Here is a 21930-nt window from a genome sequence, read left to right on the forward strand (position 1 = left end):
CCCCCGAGTGGAGTGTGCCCGGACCCCTGATGGAGCAGGCACACCCGACAGGACGTAAGCCTGACGGATAGCGTCCACCACCCAGTGAGACAGTCTGGACTTAGACAGAGGTCTTCCCAGACGTCCCAAGTCATAACAGAGAAAGAGCTGATCGGACTTCCGGATAGCCTGAGTCCGCCAAATGTACTCCGTCAAGGCCCTCACCGGGCACAGAGCAGACCGACCCTGCTCAGCGTCCTCACCAGCATCAGGAGAGGAGAGAGACCTAAGCTCTACTGATTGAGACAGATGGAACTCCGAGAGGACCTTAGGCAGGAAGGCTGGGTTGGGTCTCAGAACGACACTAGAACCATCCGAGGAGAACCGGCAGCAGTCGCCATGCACGGACAATGCATGAAGTTCACTCACCCTCCTGGCCGAGGTAATAGCAAGCAGAAAGGCGGTCTTAATGGAAAGCGACTTCAAATCAGCATCCCCAAGGGGTTCAAAAGGGGGACTCTGAAGAGCCCCAAGGACAACATCCAAGTCCCACAAGGGAACCGCGGGCCCAGCAGCTCGTGCCGTAAGCCTCTGGGCCCCCCGGAGAAACCGAGAAATGAGGGCACAGTCCTCAGCACCCAGTGCAACCTCACCGATTCGCACCGCTTTGATTGCTGCCACCAATCCTCGCAGTGTTACTGCAGCCTTCCGGGCCTCCAGCTGAGACTGCAAGAACTGCAGGATCTGCTGAGCTGAGGCTAAGTAGGGGTCCACCTGGTTAGACCCACACCAGGCAGTAAACAGTTGCCAGCGGTACGAGTAAGCTGCCCTTGTGGATGGAGCCCGGGCCTGCTGAAGTGTTTCCACAACAGGCTCTGGCAACCCTAAGGCCAGGAACCTGTCCCTCTCAGGGGCCAAGCCATCAGCCTGAGCCCCACTGGAAAGGGGTGGAACAGGGCGCCATTCGCCTGGGAGAGAAGGTCCCTCCGGCACGGGAACTTTCATGGTGGTCCGTCCAGCAGAGGTGGAATGGCTGAGAACCATGCCATGTGGGGCCACAGAGGCGCCACCAATATCACCCGCACATGCTCCACCAGAACTCTTTGAAGAAGAGGCTGGAGAAGAGCGAAGGGGGGAAAGGCGTAGAGCAGAACCCTGGGCCATGGGTGAGCCAGAGCATCCCAGCCCAAGGGGGGATCGTCGTTCCGCAGCGAGAAAAAGAGCGGGCAATGGGACGACTCCCTGGACGCGAACAGGTCGACCTCTGCCCTGCTGAAGCGACGCCATATCTCGGAAACTACTTCCGGATGGAGCCTCCATTGAGGGCCCCCCCTCGACATGATGTCTGCTGCGGAGTTTAGTACCCCTGGCACATGCACAGCTCTGAGTGAGAGGAAGAGGGGGTGAGCCCACTGCCAGAGAACTGTGGCCAGCTTGCAAAGGACCGGGGAGCCCAGCCCCCCCTGCCTGTTGATGTAAGTGGCCGCCACTGTGCTGTCGGTGCGGACAATCACATGATGACCCCTCAGTCTCGGCAAGAAATGACGCAGAGCGAGAAGAGCTACCCTCAGCTCCAGGACATTTATATGCTGACCCAGCCACCGGCCAGTCCAGACACTGCTGACCCCCCAGCCTTCGTGTACCGCGCCCCACCCTGCCGGGGATGCGTCGGTGTACACCAGCTGGCGATAGACCACCGGACCCAGATCGCGGCCCGCCCTGTTGTTCGCAGGGACCTTCCACCACCGTAGGGCTCTGTGGAGCCTCCGAGAGACCAATACTTTGGTGTTGTGGGACCTCTGAGGGCACAGACCCAAGCTCAGCAGACACCTCTGTACAGGCCGCATGTGCAAGAGGGCGAGGGGGACTACCTGCACTATGGCTGCCATTAGGCCCATGAGGCGAAGGCAGAGACCCCAGTTGACCAGAGCACGCAGCCAGAACAGGGCAACACAGGACCTGAAGGCCAGCTGCCTCTCCTGGGTCAAAGCAACTGTACCGCTCCTCGAGTCCAGGACCATACCCAAGAAGGAGGTCACCCGGGCCGGTTCGAGCCTGCTCTTCTTGTAGTTTAGGCGCAGGCCCAAACTCCGAATATGGTCTAACAGCAGGGCTACGTGTCGGCGGCATTGCTCCTCTGAGACTGCGCAAACCAGCCAGTCGTCGAGGTAGTTCAAAATCCTGATGCCCTTGCGCCTCAGGGGGGAGAGAACCGCATCCATACATTGAGTGAAGGTGCGTGGTGCCAGAGAAATACCGAACGGCAGCACATGAAACTCGTATATTTTGCCGGCAAAGCCGAACCGCAGGAAGCACCAGTGACTCCTCCAGATGGGTATCTGGAAATAGGCATCCTCCAGGTCTATAGTGGCGAACTAATCTCCTGCAGAGATTGCCTGTCTCACCCTGGGGACCGTCAACATCCGGCATCGCAGGGGCTGGAGATACTGATTCTGCCCCCTGAGGTCCAGAATAGGGCGAAGCCCTCCGTCCCTCTTCAGGGCCAGAAAGTAGCGGGAGAAAAACCCAGCCCGCTGATCCCCTGAAGCCACTTCCCTTATGGCCCCTTTTTCCAGGAGAGCGGACAGCTCTGCCTGCAGAACCGCCCCCTGGAGAGGATCGGCCACTGTTGTAAACATGGGTGTTCTTGTAACTGGTGGTCGGCGCAAAAACTGAATGCGGTACCCATGGGTCATGGTGGAAACCACCCACGGGTCGGCCTCCAGGGCCAACCAGGCCACCCTGCGAGCAGCAGACGGGGAAACCTGGTTGGCCCGAGTCTGATGATTGTCAGGAGGGTTGAGGGCGCTTGGAGGACCCCTCTACCTTAGCAGTCAGTCCTCTGCCCCTGCCCCGGTGGCGGCGTTTATGCTGCCGGAAGGCCTCTAGCTGGAGTCTGAGGTCCCCTTGACCCCATGACGAGGCCTCAGGAGCTGGTGCTGGCCGAGAGCGAGGCTGTCTAGGCCTGGAGCCTGCGACACGCCTGGCAAGGCCTCCTGAAACCTCCTTAGCACATCGGCGGCTCTCCTGCGCCTGCTGCAATAAGGCAGTGGCGTGAGGGCCAAACATGGCTGTGGGTTCCACCGGCACTTTAAGCAGGCAGTCTCTATCCCCCTGTTGCAGCTGGGATTGAGACAGCCACAAGTGGCGCCTAGCTACCCAAAAGGAAGCTAAGGCACTGCCTGCTGCCTCAGCCTGCTCCCTCATCACAGAGGAGAGACATGAGGAGGCCATTTGCAGCCCCTCGCCGACGCCGGTGTCGACCTGAACCTGCCGAGACAAGTCACGGAGGTAAAGGGACAAAATAGCGCCTGTATTTGCCAGACGAGTCTGCACCGACATGGCTTTATGTAGCCTGGCGAGCAGGCTGTCCATGACCCTGCAGTTTTTACTCGATCAGGTGGCGTTGCCAAGTATGGAGCTAGAGGGGGACACCAATGGAGTGAGGGCTCGGTCCACTGGGGGAAGTGTCCCACAAGCAATCTGGTCCCTGTCGTGCATGTTGGAGAACCAGCGACATGCTGCAGACCACTTGTGGGCAGTGGCTGGAGTGTGGAACTGCTGGCACAGCAGCTCCTTAAAATCAGGTAGGATCGGCACCTGGGTAGAGGCAGGGCGCACCTCCGTACCCTCTTTAAACCGAGAGGATGTAGCCCTGGGGTTCTTGGGAAGGGCAACACCCAGAGCCCTAGTGGCCCTGCTAATTACTTCCTCAAAGCGACGGGCTACCTCTCCCCTAGTTACCTCACTCACAGACGGCTGTGCGCAAGAGAGAACATAATCCTCGGAGGAAGAGATGGTCTCCACATCTACGTCCTCCTCCACTGCCTCCTCGTCCTCCTCCCCTAAGGGAGGAAAAGAGCTCAGCGGAGGCCGAACCGTGATAGGCTGAAGAGGAGGTAATGGAGCCTGCCAGGCGCCAGCACCTGTACGCTTTGGAGCAAAAAATCGGCAACGGGCCTCTCTGGTACGTGCAGGCAGAATAAAACAATCCATGCACGACTGAGGATTGTCTCTCGAAACTAAGGCATGTTCATGCCCCAGACATAGAACACAGCTATCATGCCCATCCTCTAAGGGCATCGCCACCTCGCAACCCACACAACAATGTCCCTCCTGCGCCATACTGACCCGGAAGTACTCTCTCACTTCCTGTTAGCCGTAGTACCGAAGCCAACTCACTTATTTTCCCTTTTTTTTTTTTTTTCTTTTTTCCCCCGTTTGTTTCCTGCTAATGGACAGTGCGTGCCGCCGTGGGAGCCATACACGCTGCACTATCGGAGGGGGAGACTGTTGGAGAGGGAAAGGCCGGCGTTTGCCGCCAAGCGCGCGACACGCCGGCAAGAGGACACTGCCAGAGCCCGGAGCCGGAGCTTCGGCTCTGGCCCGACCCTCAGACGACCAACACTGCAGCTGACACAGTCAGTACCTAACCGCCGAACGCGTCAGCTCACGAGCCGTGAACAATACGTTGGGGAGAGAGCACCGTACCAAACACCGTCAGCACCAGGCGTGTATCCACCGAGCGTGTTAGCTCACGAGCCGCGAGCAATACGCCAGGAGGAACACAGCCACCACCGCCGGGAGCCGGGGGACCTCCGGCTCAACCGGACAGGATGACTTCGCTTGCAGAAACAGACAGGAAGAGGCCTAGGACACAGTAATCCAGGGAGGCTGCCAAAGACAGACGCCCCGACTTACAACAGGAAGCGGATTCAACAACTGCACCCTAGTTCTTTCTCTAACGCGGCTTGTGAGACACTGCACCCTGACGCGCACATGGCGATCAAACAATCAGTGATCGCACGCCAGCGCTGGCGCTTTATAGGGCATGGCCGGGCGAGCTGGTGTGTCTTAAAGAATTATCCAAGTACCCTGACAAGCAGCGGGGGGTCATATCCCGTACATATGGAATATGTAACGGAGTGGAGAGATAGTCTCGAGACGATAGAGAACACATCTTTTATGATTTAAGATAAGACGAGGCTCAGACAGTTAGTCCATAGAAATAATCAAACATATTTTTACAACTAAATTTACACTGATTATAAATTAAATTTACACTAGGCTTACATTATGATGTATGAAGATGTTAGTTGGCACTCCTTACCACAGGGGGAGCTCGTGTGGTTTGTAGGGTTAGATGTAAACAAGGTAGATGTTTACTGGTGGTGACTGAAAGTGACCCGGGGCCCATTGCACAAAACTAGGATAAGCCGGGATATGTTGGTTATCCTGGCTCAACTTATCCGTGGTCCGGTTGCACAAAAGCAGGATAGTGGAAAGTGGGATATGTTATGGGATAAGTTACCATGGAGATTTATTCTGTGGAACTAGCCTGCTCCAGACCAGGCTAAGTTCCAGGATCTATTTAATCTCATCCCTTATCTCAGTCAGCAGTCATCACAAACGGAAACCAATAGTTATTCCACTGCCCACTACACATTGTTATCACATTCAACTAGATCCACTGTCAGTATTTAAACATTAACACAAAACATAAGCATCATTAATTTCAATTTTAATTAATTTCATTAATTTCAATCATTGTAGATAAATGATTATTTTAGATGATGATGCAATCATTAGATTAGATAGTTTTCCATAGACTATATATAAAATACACATCCAATATAAATATAAATACACATCAAAGAGTAACATGATGTTCCTTTATTGAATAAGGATAAATCAAAGCATCTGTTCCTTTCAAAACTGAAGTCACACAGTGACTCTACAAGATAGAAAGCACAGAATCAAAGCATATTATACAACACAAGAATAAATACACATTCAAAGGTCTGTATATAATACACCCCACATATCTGCACACTGAAATAAATGCAGGACAAATCTGTACACAACAAATGAACAGACAAATGAATGGATGCAGTAGTCTCCCTGCAAGCTTGTATACACACAGTATACGGCACAAACACAAGAAGCCAAATCAATCTAAATTGAAAAAAAAAACCAACACAAATTCCTTTGCCAATGCAGGCCATATTTAACTGAAATTCACAGCATGCGTCTCTGCCAATGCAGGACATATTTAACTGAAATTTAAAGCATGCATTTTATCTAAAATAATTTGACACATATTGGTCCCTGACCAACCAACCACTGTTGTCATCAGGGAAGATGGCAGGATTGTCCCAGTACATGTGTGATGGCACTCTGGGGGCCCTCTCCTTCCTCAGGCAGGCCACATTGTGGAGGACAGCACAGGCCACAGTGATGTCACATGCCCTCAAAGGGCTTACCCGTAAGTCATGAAGACAATGAAAGCGTACCTTCAGGAGGCCAAAGGTCATTTCAATCCTGGCCCTTGTTCTGGCATGGGCATGATTGTAGGCCTGCTATGCTTCCTGGGGGTCTGTGTACAGTGTCAGGAGAGAAGGCTGGCAGGCATACCCCCTGTCCCCCAGCAAGACACCTGAATTCACCTGCCAATACAAAATCTCATCATCACAACCTCATAAATAGAGTGACATTCTTGACACAGCTATGATGTAAAAAGTGGTTATTAATAGAGGTTGTGTGGCTCACCCTGTGATAGGCGCAGATACATTCCAGAGGTCCGAAAGACTCGGGAGTCATGGACTGAGCCAGGCCACTTTGCCACAACATTGCTGATCAGACAGTCAGCATTGCAGACCATCTGAAATTATAAGATTAAGAGTATTAAACCTGTCAACGCACATCACAAGCAATGTACAGTGTTCATTAATTGACAATGCCAAAAAGTCATGTTCACCTGAACATTAATGCTGTGAAAGGATTTCCTATTCACAAAATCCACCTCATGGGCACCTGAGGGGGATTTTATCTTGATATGTGTGCAGTCCAATGCACTAATGACATTGGGGAATCCTATAACACAAAGCAATGAGTATCCTACTATGACTGCGTAGAGTGAAAAACATGCTGTGATTTTGTTAAGTACTTTGATTTTCTATTTTTTTACCTGAATATTTTATAAAACATGTAAACTTCTTTAAAGTGACATCATCGAAAATAAAAAAAGAAAAGTTACTTTGGTGTGTTCCCTTTTTATTCCTACCTAAAGAATCATCAGTGGACTTACCCTGCTGGAATTTTGCAAGCTAATCACACAAGCATAGTTCATTTGGTGTTGTGGTGGCAAAATGCGAAAAATTGTGACCAGTGTCCAAGAACTGTAGATGCTTTAATTTTCACAATTTTGATTTAGCAATTTAAGTGAAAAATTAAAGACCTTTGAGAGTCAGGACACTTATCCTGTATGTAACCTATAAAATTATTTAAACACACTTTTAAATCCTCATGAAAAAAAAAATCTTTGTATTCTGTAGGCACAGAACACACACACACACACACACACACACACACACACACACACACACACCCCAAAAAAATCCCAATTTGCATTTGTATAGCTTTGCAGCATTTACATTTGCATTTTAACACCTCATGGTCACAGTGGCTGAGAGAGAACTTCCACGGCAATTTACAGTGACGGAAATTGACGGAAATGTTACTTTTCACGCAGTGTCAATGAGTGTGAGAAGAAACAAAAGACGCACTCAACAAGTAGAACAAACAATTCCCCACGTGGGACGTTGAGGCTTGGCAAAGGCTGAACGTGACTGGTAGGCACTGTGAACAAACAAAGCACAGGTGAGGCAAAAGAAAAAGCAACCAAACAAAAAGCTGAGCTGAGCAACTTGGCAACGACTGGAAATCCTCACTGGGCATGGTTCTGGTAAACTCATGCGAGAGATCAGGATAATCCGGTGACCACTCTAGCTCAGAGAGTGTGGAGGCATTTGTCAGACATCTTTCTCAACTGGCAGAACATTGTAATTTTGGTGCAAAAAAGGATGAGAAGACAAGATATCACATTGTTGCAGTCTGAACTCATTCAGTTGTAGAACAGCAGTGTCAGATCTTCTGATATGTGACACATGGAGAGAAATACACATTCTGTATATACAGGTATGTAACGAAAGGCCCAGTGACCACTAATCTGCTTGAATGAAAAACAGCAACCAAACTGGGGCTTGTACGTAGAATCGATGGACTCATATGAGGATGTTTCTGATTAAACCAAAACTTTCAGTTGCAACAGTTGATGCCTCAAGTGGATTTTGGCAAATACCAAATGATGCCAGCAGCAGGAAGGTCACGATTTCCATTACACCAGTGAGCCATTTCTGATTTTTGAGGCTTCCTTTCAGCATTACGTCTGTCCTGGAAATATTTCAACAAAAGATGAGCACCCTCTTGAGTGTCTTTGTGTGTCTTGGTGTCATTTATGATGCAACCAAGCCAACAGTGTTTTTTTAATAATAATTTTTTATTGATTCACAGCTCTAGTAAACCATACATCTGAAGAGAGTCACAATTTCTTTTTCTGTCTCCATATTCCTTTGAATCCTCCTTCTGATTTTAATGCTATGGACAACGGTTCAATGGCAAATGCGAACAACAGTGGGGAGAGGGGGCACACTTGGCGTGTCCAGCGGGAGAGGGGGAAAGGATTGGAGCACTGTGTGTTCGTGCCTGACACCTGGGAAGAGGAGTACAGTAGTTTAATCCAGGAAAAAAAGCGGCTACTAAACCCAAACCTCTGCAAGGAGGAGAAAAGGTAGGGCCATTCTCGGCATCAAGTGCTATAACCATCTCAGGATCTGTAGGGGAGGGTGGAGTGTGAATAACGCAGAGAAGCCTTCTGACATTAGGCAAGGCAAAGGCAAGGCAAATTTATTTGTATAGCACAATTCATACACTAGGCAATTCAAAGTGCTTTACAGAAGCATAAAAATCATACATTTTGATTAGAAGAGAACAAAAAAATAAAAATAAAATACAATTAAAGGAAAATTAAAAACAGACACCAGTAAAAGACAATAATTTAGCATTTAAAATGTTTAAAACCATTGAGCAAATACATTTACTTTAAGTAAAAGCTGTAGCAAATAATAATGTTTTCAACCCTGATTTAAATGAGCTGACACTTGGTGCAGACCTCAGGTGTGCAGGGAGAATGTTCCACCGGTGAGGAGCATAATAACTGAAAGCTGCTTCACTTTGTTTGGTTCTAATTCTGGGAACACACAATAGACCTGTCCCTGATGACCTGAGAGGTCTGGATACTTCATATGGAGTCAATAAATCTAGAATATATTTTGGTCCTAGACCATTTAATGCTTTATAGACCAACAGTAAGGTTTTAAAGTCTATTCTTTGACTCACAGGAAGCCAATGTAGTGATCTGAGGACTGGTGTGATATGGTCCATTTTTCGGGTGTTTGTAAGGACTCGTGCAGCCGCATTTTGGATCAGCTGTAGTTGCCTAATTGATTTTTTGTTTAGGCCAGTAAAGACTCCATTGCAATAGTCCAACCTACTGAAAATGAATGCATGATTTGGTAATCAGCTTTAAATGGTTGTTAAAATTCAGGTCCGAATCAATAATTACACCAAGATTTCTGGCTTTATCTGTTGTTGTCAGTGACATGGAGTGAAGTTGAGCACTGATCTTTGACCTTTCATTTTTGGGGCCAAAAACAATCACTTCTGTCTTATCTGTATTAAGCTGAAGAAAATTCTGGCACATCCACTCATTGATTTGATGAATACACTCACTCAGTGAAAGTAAGGGACTGTAGTCATGTGATGACACAGAAATATAAAGTTGTGTATCATCTGCGTAAGTATGATAAGAAATATTATGATGCTCCATAATCTGAGCTAGGGGCAACATGTAGATATTGAAAAGAAGTGGTCCGAGAATGGACCCTTGTGGCACCCCACACATCATCTTTTTTCGTTCAGACACATGCTCACCAATTGACACAAAGAAGTCTCTATCTTGTAAATAGGATTTGAACCAGTGTAGTACAGTGCCAGTAAGTCCCACCCACTTTTCCAGTCTGTCAATAAGTATGTTATGATCAACTGTATCAAAGGCAGCACTGAGATCTAATAATACTAAGACTGAGGTTTTGGAAGCATCATTATTCAGATGTATATCATTAAAAACTTTGATAAATACAATCCAGACTGAAATGCATTAAAACGATTGTTCTGCATCATGAAAGCATGTGTTTGTTGAAAAACAACCCTTTCAATAATTTTTCCTAGAAAGGGAAGATTTGATATCGGCCTGTAGTTACTTATTACTGAAGCATCCAGACCAGTCTTTTTTAGGAGAGGTTTTATTACTGCAGTTTTCAAGGCCTGGGGAAACTGACCGGACTGAAGAGAATTATTTATTATCTGCAACACATCTGGAGCTATGCAATTAAAAACATTTTTAAAAAAGTTTGTTGGCAGAGTATCAAGGCAGCATGTTGTGGATTTTAACTGTGATACAGTTTCTGTCAGCCTTGTATGGTCTAGAAGGTTAAAATGTGCTAGATTAACTGGAGAACAAGAAGGCACAGATGGGCTTATCATTTTGCCTGAGTTGGAGCTGCACACTGTTTGCCTTATTCTTGAAGTTTTATCTGTAAAAAAGGCTGCAAAATCATTGCATGACTTGTTGGACAGCAGCTCAGGAGGGACTGATGCTGTGGGGTTTGTCAGTCTATCCACAACAGAAAATAAAGTGCAGGCATTATTACAGTTTCTGTTGATAATCTCTGAGAAGAATGCTTGCCTTGCCTTCTTTAGTTCAATTCAATTCAATTCAATTCAATTCAATTCAGTTTTATTTGTATAGTGCCAAATCACAACAGAAGTTGTCTCAGGACACTTTCCATATAGAGCTGGTACAGACCAAGCTCTTTTATCTACAAAGAAACCAACAATTCTCCCATGAGCAAGCACTTGGCGACAGTGGCGAGGAAAAACTTCCTTTTAACAGGCAGAAACCTCGAGCAGAACCAGACTCTGGGTGGGCGGCCATCTGCCTCGACCGGTTGGGTGAGAGAGGAAGAGCAAGAGAGGGAGAGTGAGACAGACAGACAGACAGACAGACAGACAGAAAAGCAGTCAGAGAGAGAGAGAGAGAGACAGAGAGAGACAGAGACAGAGAGACAGACATGCAGTCACAGTAACAGTGACAGTGGATTTAATAACAGCAGTAGCAGTTTCAGTGGATGTCAGGCAGGGCCAAGGCAGGAGATGCAGCTGAAATCCACAATCCAGATTCAGCCACTGTCCATGGGAACCTGCAAGACGACAAAGCACAGAGACTCTGGGGAAGGAGCTAAGTTAGTAACACGCCGTGGTAGGACATGAGAGCGTGCGGATGGAGAGGGACAGAAGGACGGAGGAGCTCGGTGTATCTTTGGATGTCCCCCGACAGTCTAATCCTATAGCAGCATAACTAGGGGCTGGTCCAGGACAAGCCTGAGCCAGCCCTAACTATAAGCTTTATCAAAAAGGAAAGTTTTAAGTCTACTCTTAAATGTAGAGACAGTGTCTGCCTCCCGGACAAAGACTGGAAGATGGTTCCACAGGAGAGGAGCTTGATAGCTAAATGCTCTGACTCCTGTTCTGCTTTTTGAGACTTTAGGAACCATAAGTAGACCTGCATTCTGGGAACGCAGTGTTCGAGTAGGGCAATAAGGTACTATGAGCTCTTTAAGATAAGAAGGTGCCTGGCCATTTATGGCTTTGTAAGTAAGGAGGAGAATTTTAAACTCTATTCTAAACTTTACAGGGAGCCAGTGCAAAGTGGCGAGTATTGGAGTTCATGGTTATAGGTGTGGAGACTGTTTTTGTAAATTTCATAATGAACCTGGAGTTTGGTTTTTCACCACCTGCGCTCTGCCTGTCTGCAGACTCTTTTCTGGACTTTGACCAGTGTGGTGTTTCTCCAAGGTGCCTTTTTCCTTCCTGACAAAACTTTGATCTTAATTGGGGCGATGGAGTCAATAATAGTCATAACTTTGGAACTGAAATCATTTACAAGGTCATCAGTTGACGCTGAGGGCAGTGTTGGTGATGGTGTAAAAGACTGAGTGAAGACTGCACAGGTGTTATCATTAATATAACGCTTTTTGATTACCTCTGTTCCACTTTTGTTACGAGTAGCAGGTGTGGCCATTTTAAATGACACACAGTAATGATCAGAAAGAGCAACATCCGTCACTACAACCTCAGAGATATTAAGCTCTTTGGAGATAACCAAATCTAATATATGTCCTTTGTTATGTGTTGAATGTGTTACGTGCTGAGATAGGCCAAAGTGATCCAGAATGTTTAAAAGTTCTTTAGCACATCCATCTTTGAGATTATCAACATGAATGTTGAAGTCACCCACTAACACAACACACTCAAAATCAATACAAACAACAGACAGTAGATTGGCAAACTCATCAGAAAACTTTGCATTGTATTTTGGGGGCTTGTAGATGGTTACGAAGACTGATTGACAGGGAGACTTTGATTGAGTGGCAACATATTCAAAAGATTCAAACTGACCATAAGAGACTCTCTTGCATTGAATGCTATCATTAAACAAAATGGCGACTCCGCCTCCTCTCTTATGCATTCTTACTTCACTTATGAAACTGAAATTCAGAGGGGCTGACTCATTGAGAACTGCTGTGCTGTTATCTTGTCCTAACCAAGTTTCAGTTAAAAACATAAAATCAAGCTTGTGCTTGATGATAAAGTCATTGATTAAGAATGATTTGCCTGCCAAAGACCTAACATTTAAAAGAACTAAGTTAAATGTGCTAAAAAGTCCAACATCCCCATGTTTTAGAACATACTGTGGCTGACATGGAATACATGTTAAATTCGATGATGTGATGTTTCTGGAGAGATGGACCGATCTTCTCCTCCTACCTAAGGAGACATGAATCAATGAAGCTTCCGGCACAATGGGCCCTGGCTTTTCCTTGGAAAAGTCAGGCATAACATTTGCCTTAAAAGCTGGACCCAGAACACATCAGTTACCAACACAAATAGGTGGCTGTGCTGGGCTCTTACTAGGGGACTGGAGTAGGTTCAGATCAAGCCGTGGAGGGGGTGGAGGTGGTGCCCGTCGGCGCTGTGGTGGTGGAGGGCGACAGGGTGGTTGTAGGGGGCGGGGTGGAATTTGGGGGGACAGGATCCCAGATGGGCGAGGAGTAAGCCTGATACCAGCGCTGACAAGTTTGTTCATTTGGTCAGTAAACTCCAGCAGGGGGGAGGAGGGTGATGGGATACTCAGTGAAGATGATGAGCTAGATGGAGTTTGGGCAGTTGGAGATGGTGACCTCGGTGGAGTTTTAGTGGTTGGAGTCAGTGAATCCTCACAAGCAGTGGCCTCTGGTGGAGGACATGAGGCATCGGCTTTTTTGCTCTGGCATCCCTCATGGTTAGAGTACACAGGCAGGGGGAGAGTTGGTTCTCCTTCATGTTTTGGTGTTTGCTGCTTTTGTTTGGATTCCTCTTGTCTCTTGTCCTTGGGAGTGGGAACAGTGTGACGCAGGAAGAAAGATAGGTTGGAGGCAAAAAGTTTTACTCCTGACTTGTTTAGGGAAAGTCCGTCTCCTTTGAAAAAATGTCTGCGGTCCCAGAAAAAGTTGAAATTGTCAATAAAATGTACTGAGTGGACATCACATGGCTTCTGACTTCCTGTCGGGCCTTACCCTTCTCTGTGAGTCCGAGAAGTTATCCAGGTTTTCAGTTGGAGATCCAGGGTCCTGCAGTAGTGGAGCAAACCGATTTTGTAACTGCACACTAGCTGGTTTGGGAGCTTTGTTGCTCATCTTCCCTTTAGCTTTTATCCACGGCTGTGTCTTACTCTGCACAGGTGTTGAGTAGGATGATAACGCAGGCCAGCCTGTCGCATCACAGATCTCTGGGCACTGGGTTCTGCCTGTTGGACGTCTTCCCATATCAGCTGATTTACTCTTGGGCTTTGCCCCGAGAGCATTCCAGGGAGGACTAATACTGACAGATTTATCACCCGGTACACAGCCCTTTAGTTTTGAGGGAGCTGTATCAGAGCTAATTAGCTGGATGTTAGCATTCTCCAGTCCGCTGTTTTGAGTCAGTGGCAAAGTGCTGTCATTTCCACAAAGTCCGTTCACTTCTGCATTCATTTCCAGACGCTGGACTTTAGTTTCCAACACTGCAACCTGCTGCAGAAGTTTGTAGAGGTCATCTGTGGAGAAAAGAGGCACATCTGTGGAGAAAAGAGGCATCTTGGTGCTAATTAGCTTTAGCTGCCAGCAGGCTTTTTCTGTTGGTAGGCCGAAGCAGGCTTTTTCTGTCAGTAGGCCAGTGCAGAGTGTATCCGTGAAATATCAGAGGTCGCAAAGGTCATCCACAATTTTTAAATGTTTGTCCATAAAATATGTCTTTAGATGTCCAATGCAACCAAAAATTTAAACTTTCAAGTTTAAGGAAAATTAAAATAAATACAGAAAACAAGATGGGAAATCACGAGCCCAGCCAGAAACCAGCTACCAGAGGAGGAGGAGGAGCTAGCGTAAGAAAAGGAGTGCCTCCCACCAATGAACCCTGTTTGGTCTTCCAAGATGATTAAAGGCATAATGGGCCCCAAGCAACGAGCTAAGATTTTCGCAAGTATTTTCACATCTATAGATAGGAGGGAAATTGGCCAGCATGATGCATAGTTTAGGGGGTCCTTGTCTTTTTTATGGAAATGGAGGATTGCATTAAGGTGGCTGGTAGAGAACCATGCCTGTATGAAGAGTTAAACAACTCCAGAAGTAGAGGGACCAGCTGATTAGAAAATCTTTTATGAAACTCAACAGGGTACACGTCAGGACCAGGTGATTTGCCAGTATTCATTGAGTTTATTGCTTCTTTTATCTCAGGAAGTGTTAAAGGAGCGTCCAACGTCTGATTGTCATTGTCAAGGTGAGACTCTTGGTAAGTCTAGTTTTTGAAAGAAGGAGCTCATTTGGGTTTCAACGCCGGGGGATTCAGATTTATACAAATGACAATAAAATGATTTGAATGAAGCATTCATTTTAATTGAGTCAGTCACTAATGTGTCCGATTCATCTCTAACCTGAATAATTCGGTTGGATGCTTGTCTGGCTTTTAGCTGGTGAACAAGGAGGCGCTCAGCCTTGTCACCGTGCTCATATAGTGACCTACGGAAATGGAGAAGGAGTTGCTCAGCTTCTGTTGAGAGGAATAAGTCAAGTTCTGTCTTAAGTCTAAGTCTCTCTTTATACAAGACAGGAGCATTTGTTACTGAAAGTGATCTGTCTAAATCTGCAATTGATTTTTCTAGTTCTTCTTTACACATTCTACATTGTTTATTATCATGGAATGTATCTGAAATTGCAATGATGGGGAAGTCTCTCTATTTTTGTTGGTATCGCAAAAGACTGTGATTGAATCAGAAACATAATTACAGAATTTTTCCTCTGCAAGAAGAAGAAGAAGAAGAAGAGTAGAAGAATCAGAGGGGGACAATCCCCTTTATTTGTCACACAGCAACATCTACATGCACACACACGCCATGCACTGGTGAAATTTTTCCTCATCATTTTAACCCATCCTGGTTGGCGGCAGACCAGGAGCGGTGGGCTGCCATCCGACCGGTGCCCAGGGACCCAGTTGTCTTCGTCACCATTGTTCAGGTGGTGATCTTCTTGCATGTTTTTAGTGGGGGTATTTTTATGGAGGATACCCCAGGTGAACACGGGGAGAAAATGCAAACTCCACACAGAAAGGCCACTTTCCTCAAGCAGCAGGCACCAAAGGCATGGTGGAGGACACGCCCCCAGTGCCCACAGAGAGAACTGAACCTGGGACCTTCTAGCTGTGAGGCGACAGTGTTACCACAGTGTTTTTAGCGATGCAATCGTCACACATGGCCTTCTGATACTTTTTAAGGCTACAGTAGAAAGGGTCATTCTACACAATACGTGACTGTCAAAACAGGTCCAGACAACCGCTGTACTGTTCCTCTTTGACACTAAAGTCACCTCTGGCTCTTTGGTGTTCAGTTCTGGGGGGGAGGGGAGCTGGCAACTAGCGTTGCATCACCAAACATTAATTAGAAGAAATGAAAAGACAGCAGAATTTAAGTATAGATGATCAATTCATTGCTTACAAGAGGATTTGGGCAGGCCAATATAATGAATGTATGGGAAACACTGCATGGTCCACAAATGAAATCACTTTTCCTGACTATGTAAGTGATACCTTTGTTTCTCCTATTTGGTTGTGAAGAGGGGCTGGGTGGCTGCTAGAAGGCACTGGGTGGCTGTGGGCAGGCTGAGCTGCCTGCATAGCGTCTTCCACAGTTTTTTTTTATTAAATCAAAGAGGGAACACTTACCTGTTCAAAATCACTAATTCAGTTGTCACTTATTATAGTTGTAGCATTACTATTATAATATTGTCATGGAAATAGGTTCAAGGTTCAATTTTCGCAACCGCCTGATCTCCTTATCCTTGTTATTTATCCTCTCCTCGAGCTCCTTTAGGTCATTTTTGTAGTCCCTCTATCAGGTGAGAAAGAGAAGATAAAGAAAGAAGAGGCTTAAATGGATGGAGAACTTTGGTAGTATCTCGTGATATACTGTAAGCCCAAAATCTGTGAGTCTCTGTTATCTGTTGCTCTGCTTGGTACAAGTGGAGAAGGTGTATTGTAATCCTGCTGAAATGTTTTCAAGCGAATTGCTTTCTCTATGTCATTAAACAAACAAGTGCAACACCAAAATCAGGTCTGAAAAATTGCACACTTCTTCATTCAAACTGAATGGAAACCTTTGGCAAACATTACTGATAACAGGAAGATTATTGAGTGAATGTACTAATATTTTTGGAATCTGCAGACTTCAGAGGATGTGCAACATGTTTTGTGTTGGGCTGGGACCACTTAAGGCACTACCAATTAATTTAATAATTAATTTTTTTCGATGATAACAGGCAGAAAATCAGTAAGTAAACATTTTTTGGTTTTCCCTTAATCGCTGATTCTGCCTTTATTTGCTGTCTAGTTTTCTGCCTTTATTTGCTGCCTAGTTTGCTGCCTAGCCACAGCATGACTGAGATCTCTGACAACAATCAGTTGGGTGCTGTGGCCTATTTTACACACTGTTTCTTCTGTCTTAAAAAATAAATGAATAAAATAAACAACTACACACAAAAAACCCTTAGTTGTACTTTTAATAATAACTGTTACATTTAGCTTTGGTCGTTTTGGAGTCCTGTATGGGTCCTCCTGAAAAGTCTGAAAAACAAGTGTGGGGGAAGGGTGCAAAAGATCAGCAGTTATGGTGATGAGTATAAGACTGAATAGTAACATGTGTACTGCCCAAAAGTTGTATACATACTCAGGTTTGTAAAAGCATAATGATAAATGTATGACATAGACAACAAATCATCAGTAAATTATGTCACAACTGAAGCAATCCAAATAATTAAAATAAAAGGTAACTAAAAAAAAAGTAACAAGAACATGAACATATGTTTGTACAGCCTTTCTGATGAGATTCTAACATTGCGGGAACGGTGGATTCCCAGTCGTTTGATTCTGAGGCAGCGGTTTGGCTAACGGTCACGTTATGCTAATGTTAGCCGGCCCGTGGGTCAACAACTGCCGTTGACGTTACACGTACGTCCTGGACGGCTTCCACGTCAACATCATCCACCAACGTGTCCCGAGTATCGTTACCAGTAACACTAACGTTACTATTGCTAACTAGCTAATCGACTTAATTTCTCTAAATTCTCTCACATCAACTCACAGTATCACTCGACTGACAACTCAAGGACAGAACTCAGCCCACAGCCATCAACTCGATAACAGTCGTGATTGGTGCCTTGAGCTTCGCATTGCACGCAGGGAGTAGTAGTTTTTTTTTGCATGCCTGAAAGCCATGAAACAAAATGATACAGTTTTCTTAAAGAACGACAAATATTGACATAACATTATGGTAGTATCGCCTGCAATCTGAGCGATCAACTGTGTGAGGAGGTTTTTTTTTCCATTTTGCATACATTTTTAATCGCCCTCACCAGACTCGTTCCGCGTCCTGGACAAGCCCTGTTGATGTATTTTTTGTTTGAGAGGAACTTCTCCAGATTAGATCACATGTAAACTGACTTCACAACTATTCCAGTTTGGATTTCTACAACATATTGAAGGTAAGGAATCACCTTTTTGTATATCAGAAGAGTTAACCCTAAAAAAAAACAAACAAAAAAAAAAGACCACTTCATCTCTCTTAAATCAGGAAGTGCGTTGAAATTCGAGCTGTTTGAAAAATTTTATATGCCGAATTGAATAAAACACCCTACCACTACCACTCCCACTATACTACATATATATATGTTTATATGTGTGTGTGAGTATATATATGCACACACACACACACATGTATACACACACACACACACAGCATGTGCTGTCAAAAATATTGCGTTATTAAGGCGTTAACGCAAATCAATTTTAATGGCGTAATTTTTTTTTTATCGTGCGATTAACGTTCTTTGTGACCTAGTGAACTTGTAGTTTTTTATAAGTTGTGGCCACCGCTAGTAACGTTACAAAAACTACAGGATCCGATTGTAAGCCGGAAACAAAACAATAGGCTTGCCCCACGCATGTTTTGGTCTTGCCTACTCGCTAGCTGTGAAAGTGGGGGCGCAGTCTGAGCAGGGACGCCCAGACTTCCCTCTCCCCAGACACTTCCCCCAGCTCTTCCGGGGGGATCCCGAGGTGTTCCCAGGCCAGCCGAGTGACATAGTCACCCCAGCATGTCCTGGGTCTACCCCGTGGCCTCCTCCCAGTGGGACATGCCTGGAACACCTCCCTAGGGAGGCGTCCAGGGGGCATCCGATAGAGATGCCCGAGCCACCTCAGCTGACTCTTCTCGATGTGGAGGAGCAGCGACTCTACTCTGAGCTCCTCCCGGGTGACAGAGCTCCTCACCCTATCTCTAAGGGAGCGCCCCGCCACCCTGCGGAGGAAACTCATTTCGGCCGCTTGTATCCGGGACCTCGTTCTTTCAGTCATGACCCAAAGTTCATGACCATAGGTGAGGGTAGGAATGTAGACCGGTAAATTGAGAGCTTCAGCTCCTTCTTCACCACGACAGACCGGTACAGCGACCGCATTACTGCAGCCACTGCACCTCCCACAGGATGATGCGAGGGACACGGTCGAATGCCTTCTCCAAGTCCACAAAGCACATGTGGACTGGTTGGGCAAACTCCCATGAACCCTCAAGCACCCCGTGGAGGGTATAGAGCTGGTCCAGCGTTCCACAGCCAGGACGAAAACCACATTGTTCCTCCTGAATCCGAGGTTCGACTATCGGCCGGATTCTCCTCTCCAGTACCCTGGAATAGACTTTCCCAGGGAGGCTGAGGAGTATGAGCCCCCGATAGTTGGAACACACCCTCCGGTCCCCCTTTTTAAAAAGAGTGACCACCACCCCAGTCTGCCAGTCCAGAGGCACTGTCCCCGTCTGCCACACGATGTTGCAGAGGCGTGTCAACTAAGACAAACCTACAACATCCAGAGACTTGAGGTACTCAGGGTGGATCTCATCCACCCCCGGCGCTTTGCCACCGAGGAGCTTGCGAACTACCTCAGTGACTTCAGCCCCAGTGATGGATGAATCGACCTCCAAGTCCCCAGTCTCTGCTTCCTCTACGGAAGACATGACAGTGGGATTGAGGAGATCCTCGAAGTATTCCTTCCACCGCCCGACAATGGTTGCATCCCATTTCTCTTTTCTACCCCTACCCCTTAGCCCTACTCCTTGTCCCTTGCCCTTTGAAATGGAGTGCCAAGGGGTAGGGCTGAAAGTCAACCCCTCCGAATTGGAACACCCCTTCAACAATCGCGTACGTCATCAGTAGTTGCCACTGCCTCTTACGTAGGCAGATGCGACAAGCTAATGCTACCGTCACATTCGATTTGTGTATGACATTCCTGCATGTCGTATCCCATAACGCTATCAATGTAACTGAATACCAGCAGCGAGGTTGCCGAAGTTATAGGAATATAATATTAAAATATTTCTCACGTATGTGTCCTGCCACAAGAAAACCAGCAACAAGTCGGCCAAGAACAAAACAACAAAGAAAAAATAGTTTTTCACAATTAGTGATTTTTGTTTTTTTGCAGGATATGTAAGTTGAAATCATGAAGAAGCCACTCCATGTTTCAAGTAACGGTATTGGGGGCCTTAAAACCATAAACTTTGTATTTGAATTTGGGTTGTTTTAGAGGAATTGGGGGTGTGGCGATGGTATGGTATGATATGGTAACATGATTTCCACATGTGCTCCATATGTTGCAACATGGTAAAATGTTTGCTACACATTACCACATATTAACAACATGTGGAAACACATTTTCCAAATGTGCTCTATATGGTACCACATGTTACCATGTGCCTCTGTGGGAAAAACACATTTAAAGTATTAATCAGCATCTCATCAAGCTCACATCTGCATTTTGACCCACGCGCGCGCGCACACACACACACACACGTTTCACATGTGTCGACATGTAGTAATGTGGTACCACATGTTACTATATGTGATAACATGTGGTATCACGTTTGACCACATGTGGACACAGGTGAAACACATGGGAAATTTGTGTGGTTTTTCTGTAAGGGTAAAACAGTGCAACTTGTCAGTAAAAAGGTCTCTTTACCAACTCATTCCCTAAATCCCCCTCCCCTTCTGTAAGGAGACATGGTCTCCTGCCCCCTCCCCCTCCTGTGCCCACCCTAGCCCCCACAAATATCATCAACCACAACTAACTTGCTCATACTTTCCTTTCTGAAGCATCTTACCTCAAAGAGTCATCTCAGACCCCTAAACTCAGCATGTGTCACAATACATTTTGCATAACCCTTTGAAAATTTTATGAAATACTTCACTGTACCCTTCCAACATGGAGCAGGGAATATATAAAATAAAATATTCTATATAATATGTCGAACATTACACATTACACTATGACCCAAGTAAAAGTGTTAAATATGATTACTTAACATTACTGTAATGAGTAAACTTTCAGAATGAAACATACCAAGTCCTAAGCTTGGTTAAACTCAACTTTAGTCAAAACTTACAATTACTGTGCGCTTTCTCATTCTAATTGAGAGCACCAGCTCTCTGTGAAAATTGCAGCTCTAAGAAAAAATAAAAAGGATAAAGCAATTAGTTTTCACATCATTGCCCTACAAAGCTGAAAAACGAAGGTTTGCAGAATTGTATAAGAAGCAAAAAAAAAATTGTCAGAGTGCAAAATAGCTCAGGAAAGCGTCTTTGGATGAGTTAGCCTAGCCCCTTGGTGCCAAAGGCAGAGGCACAGCTAGCGCAATAACCACTGGCTAATGCAATGAGCAGCTACCAGTAGTCCAAAGCAAGGGGTTATCAGTCACATGTTATTTCACAACGGTTAAGATAATATGCATTAGTGATCAAATCAAATTATACCTAATGGTGCCTTAGTATATGTTGTGTGTGCCTAGCTTAGCAGGCTAAGCTAGTCAGGCCTGTAGCCAGGCTCTGTTTGTAGCCTGAAGCAAACGCCGTGGCTTCTTCTGGGGAGGAAAATCTCTTCTTTGTCCCGCCGCTGAGTGTTACCTGAAGGCAAGCCGGGAAGAGTAGTGCGGGCCTGAGAGACAGGTTGTACAGTTCTACCATCACAGTCCAATATTTAGCACATTCTTCAGCCACCTCTGGAGGTTTCCCTTTTCTTTTGCAGGCCTCTCGTATGATGAGGTCCTTAATCTGATAGCAGTGCAGGCGGATAATCACAGGCCGCGGGTGCGCTCCTGGCTGTGGCTTGACAGTTAGCGCCCTGTGCACTTGGTCAAGCTCGGGAGGGGATTCTGTCTCGACTCCAAGGCAGCGAAGGAGTTTTTAAGATCCACCGCTATGTTAACTCTGTGTTTTTCTGGTAGATCATCAATGCTAGTTAAGCCTGTGTTAGCACAGGCACTGGGAGTGTCATTTTTGCTCTTCTTTGATGACTTTGTTACTTTTGACATTATTCCAGGTG

General features: G+C 46.0%; 1 pseudogene; it reads right to left on the bottom strand.

Moving 5' to 3' along the window:
• Positions 1-863: 863 nt before the first annotated feature.
• On the bottom strand, positions 864-3354 carry LOC139330752 (uncharacterized; annotated as a pseudogene).
• Between the last annotated feature and the right edge of the window lie 18576 nt (positions 3355-21930).

The sequence above is a fragment of the Chaetodon trifascialis genome, chromosome 4 (genome assembly GCF_039877785.1).
Source record: "Chaetodon trifascialis isolate fChaTrf1 chromosome 4, fChaTrf1.hap1, whole genome shotgun sequence".
Taxonomy (NCBI): domain Eukaryota; kingdom Metazoa; phylum Chordata; class Actinopteri; order Chaetodontiformes; family Chaetodontidae; genus Chaetodon; species Chaetodon trifascialis.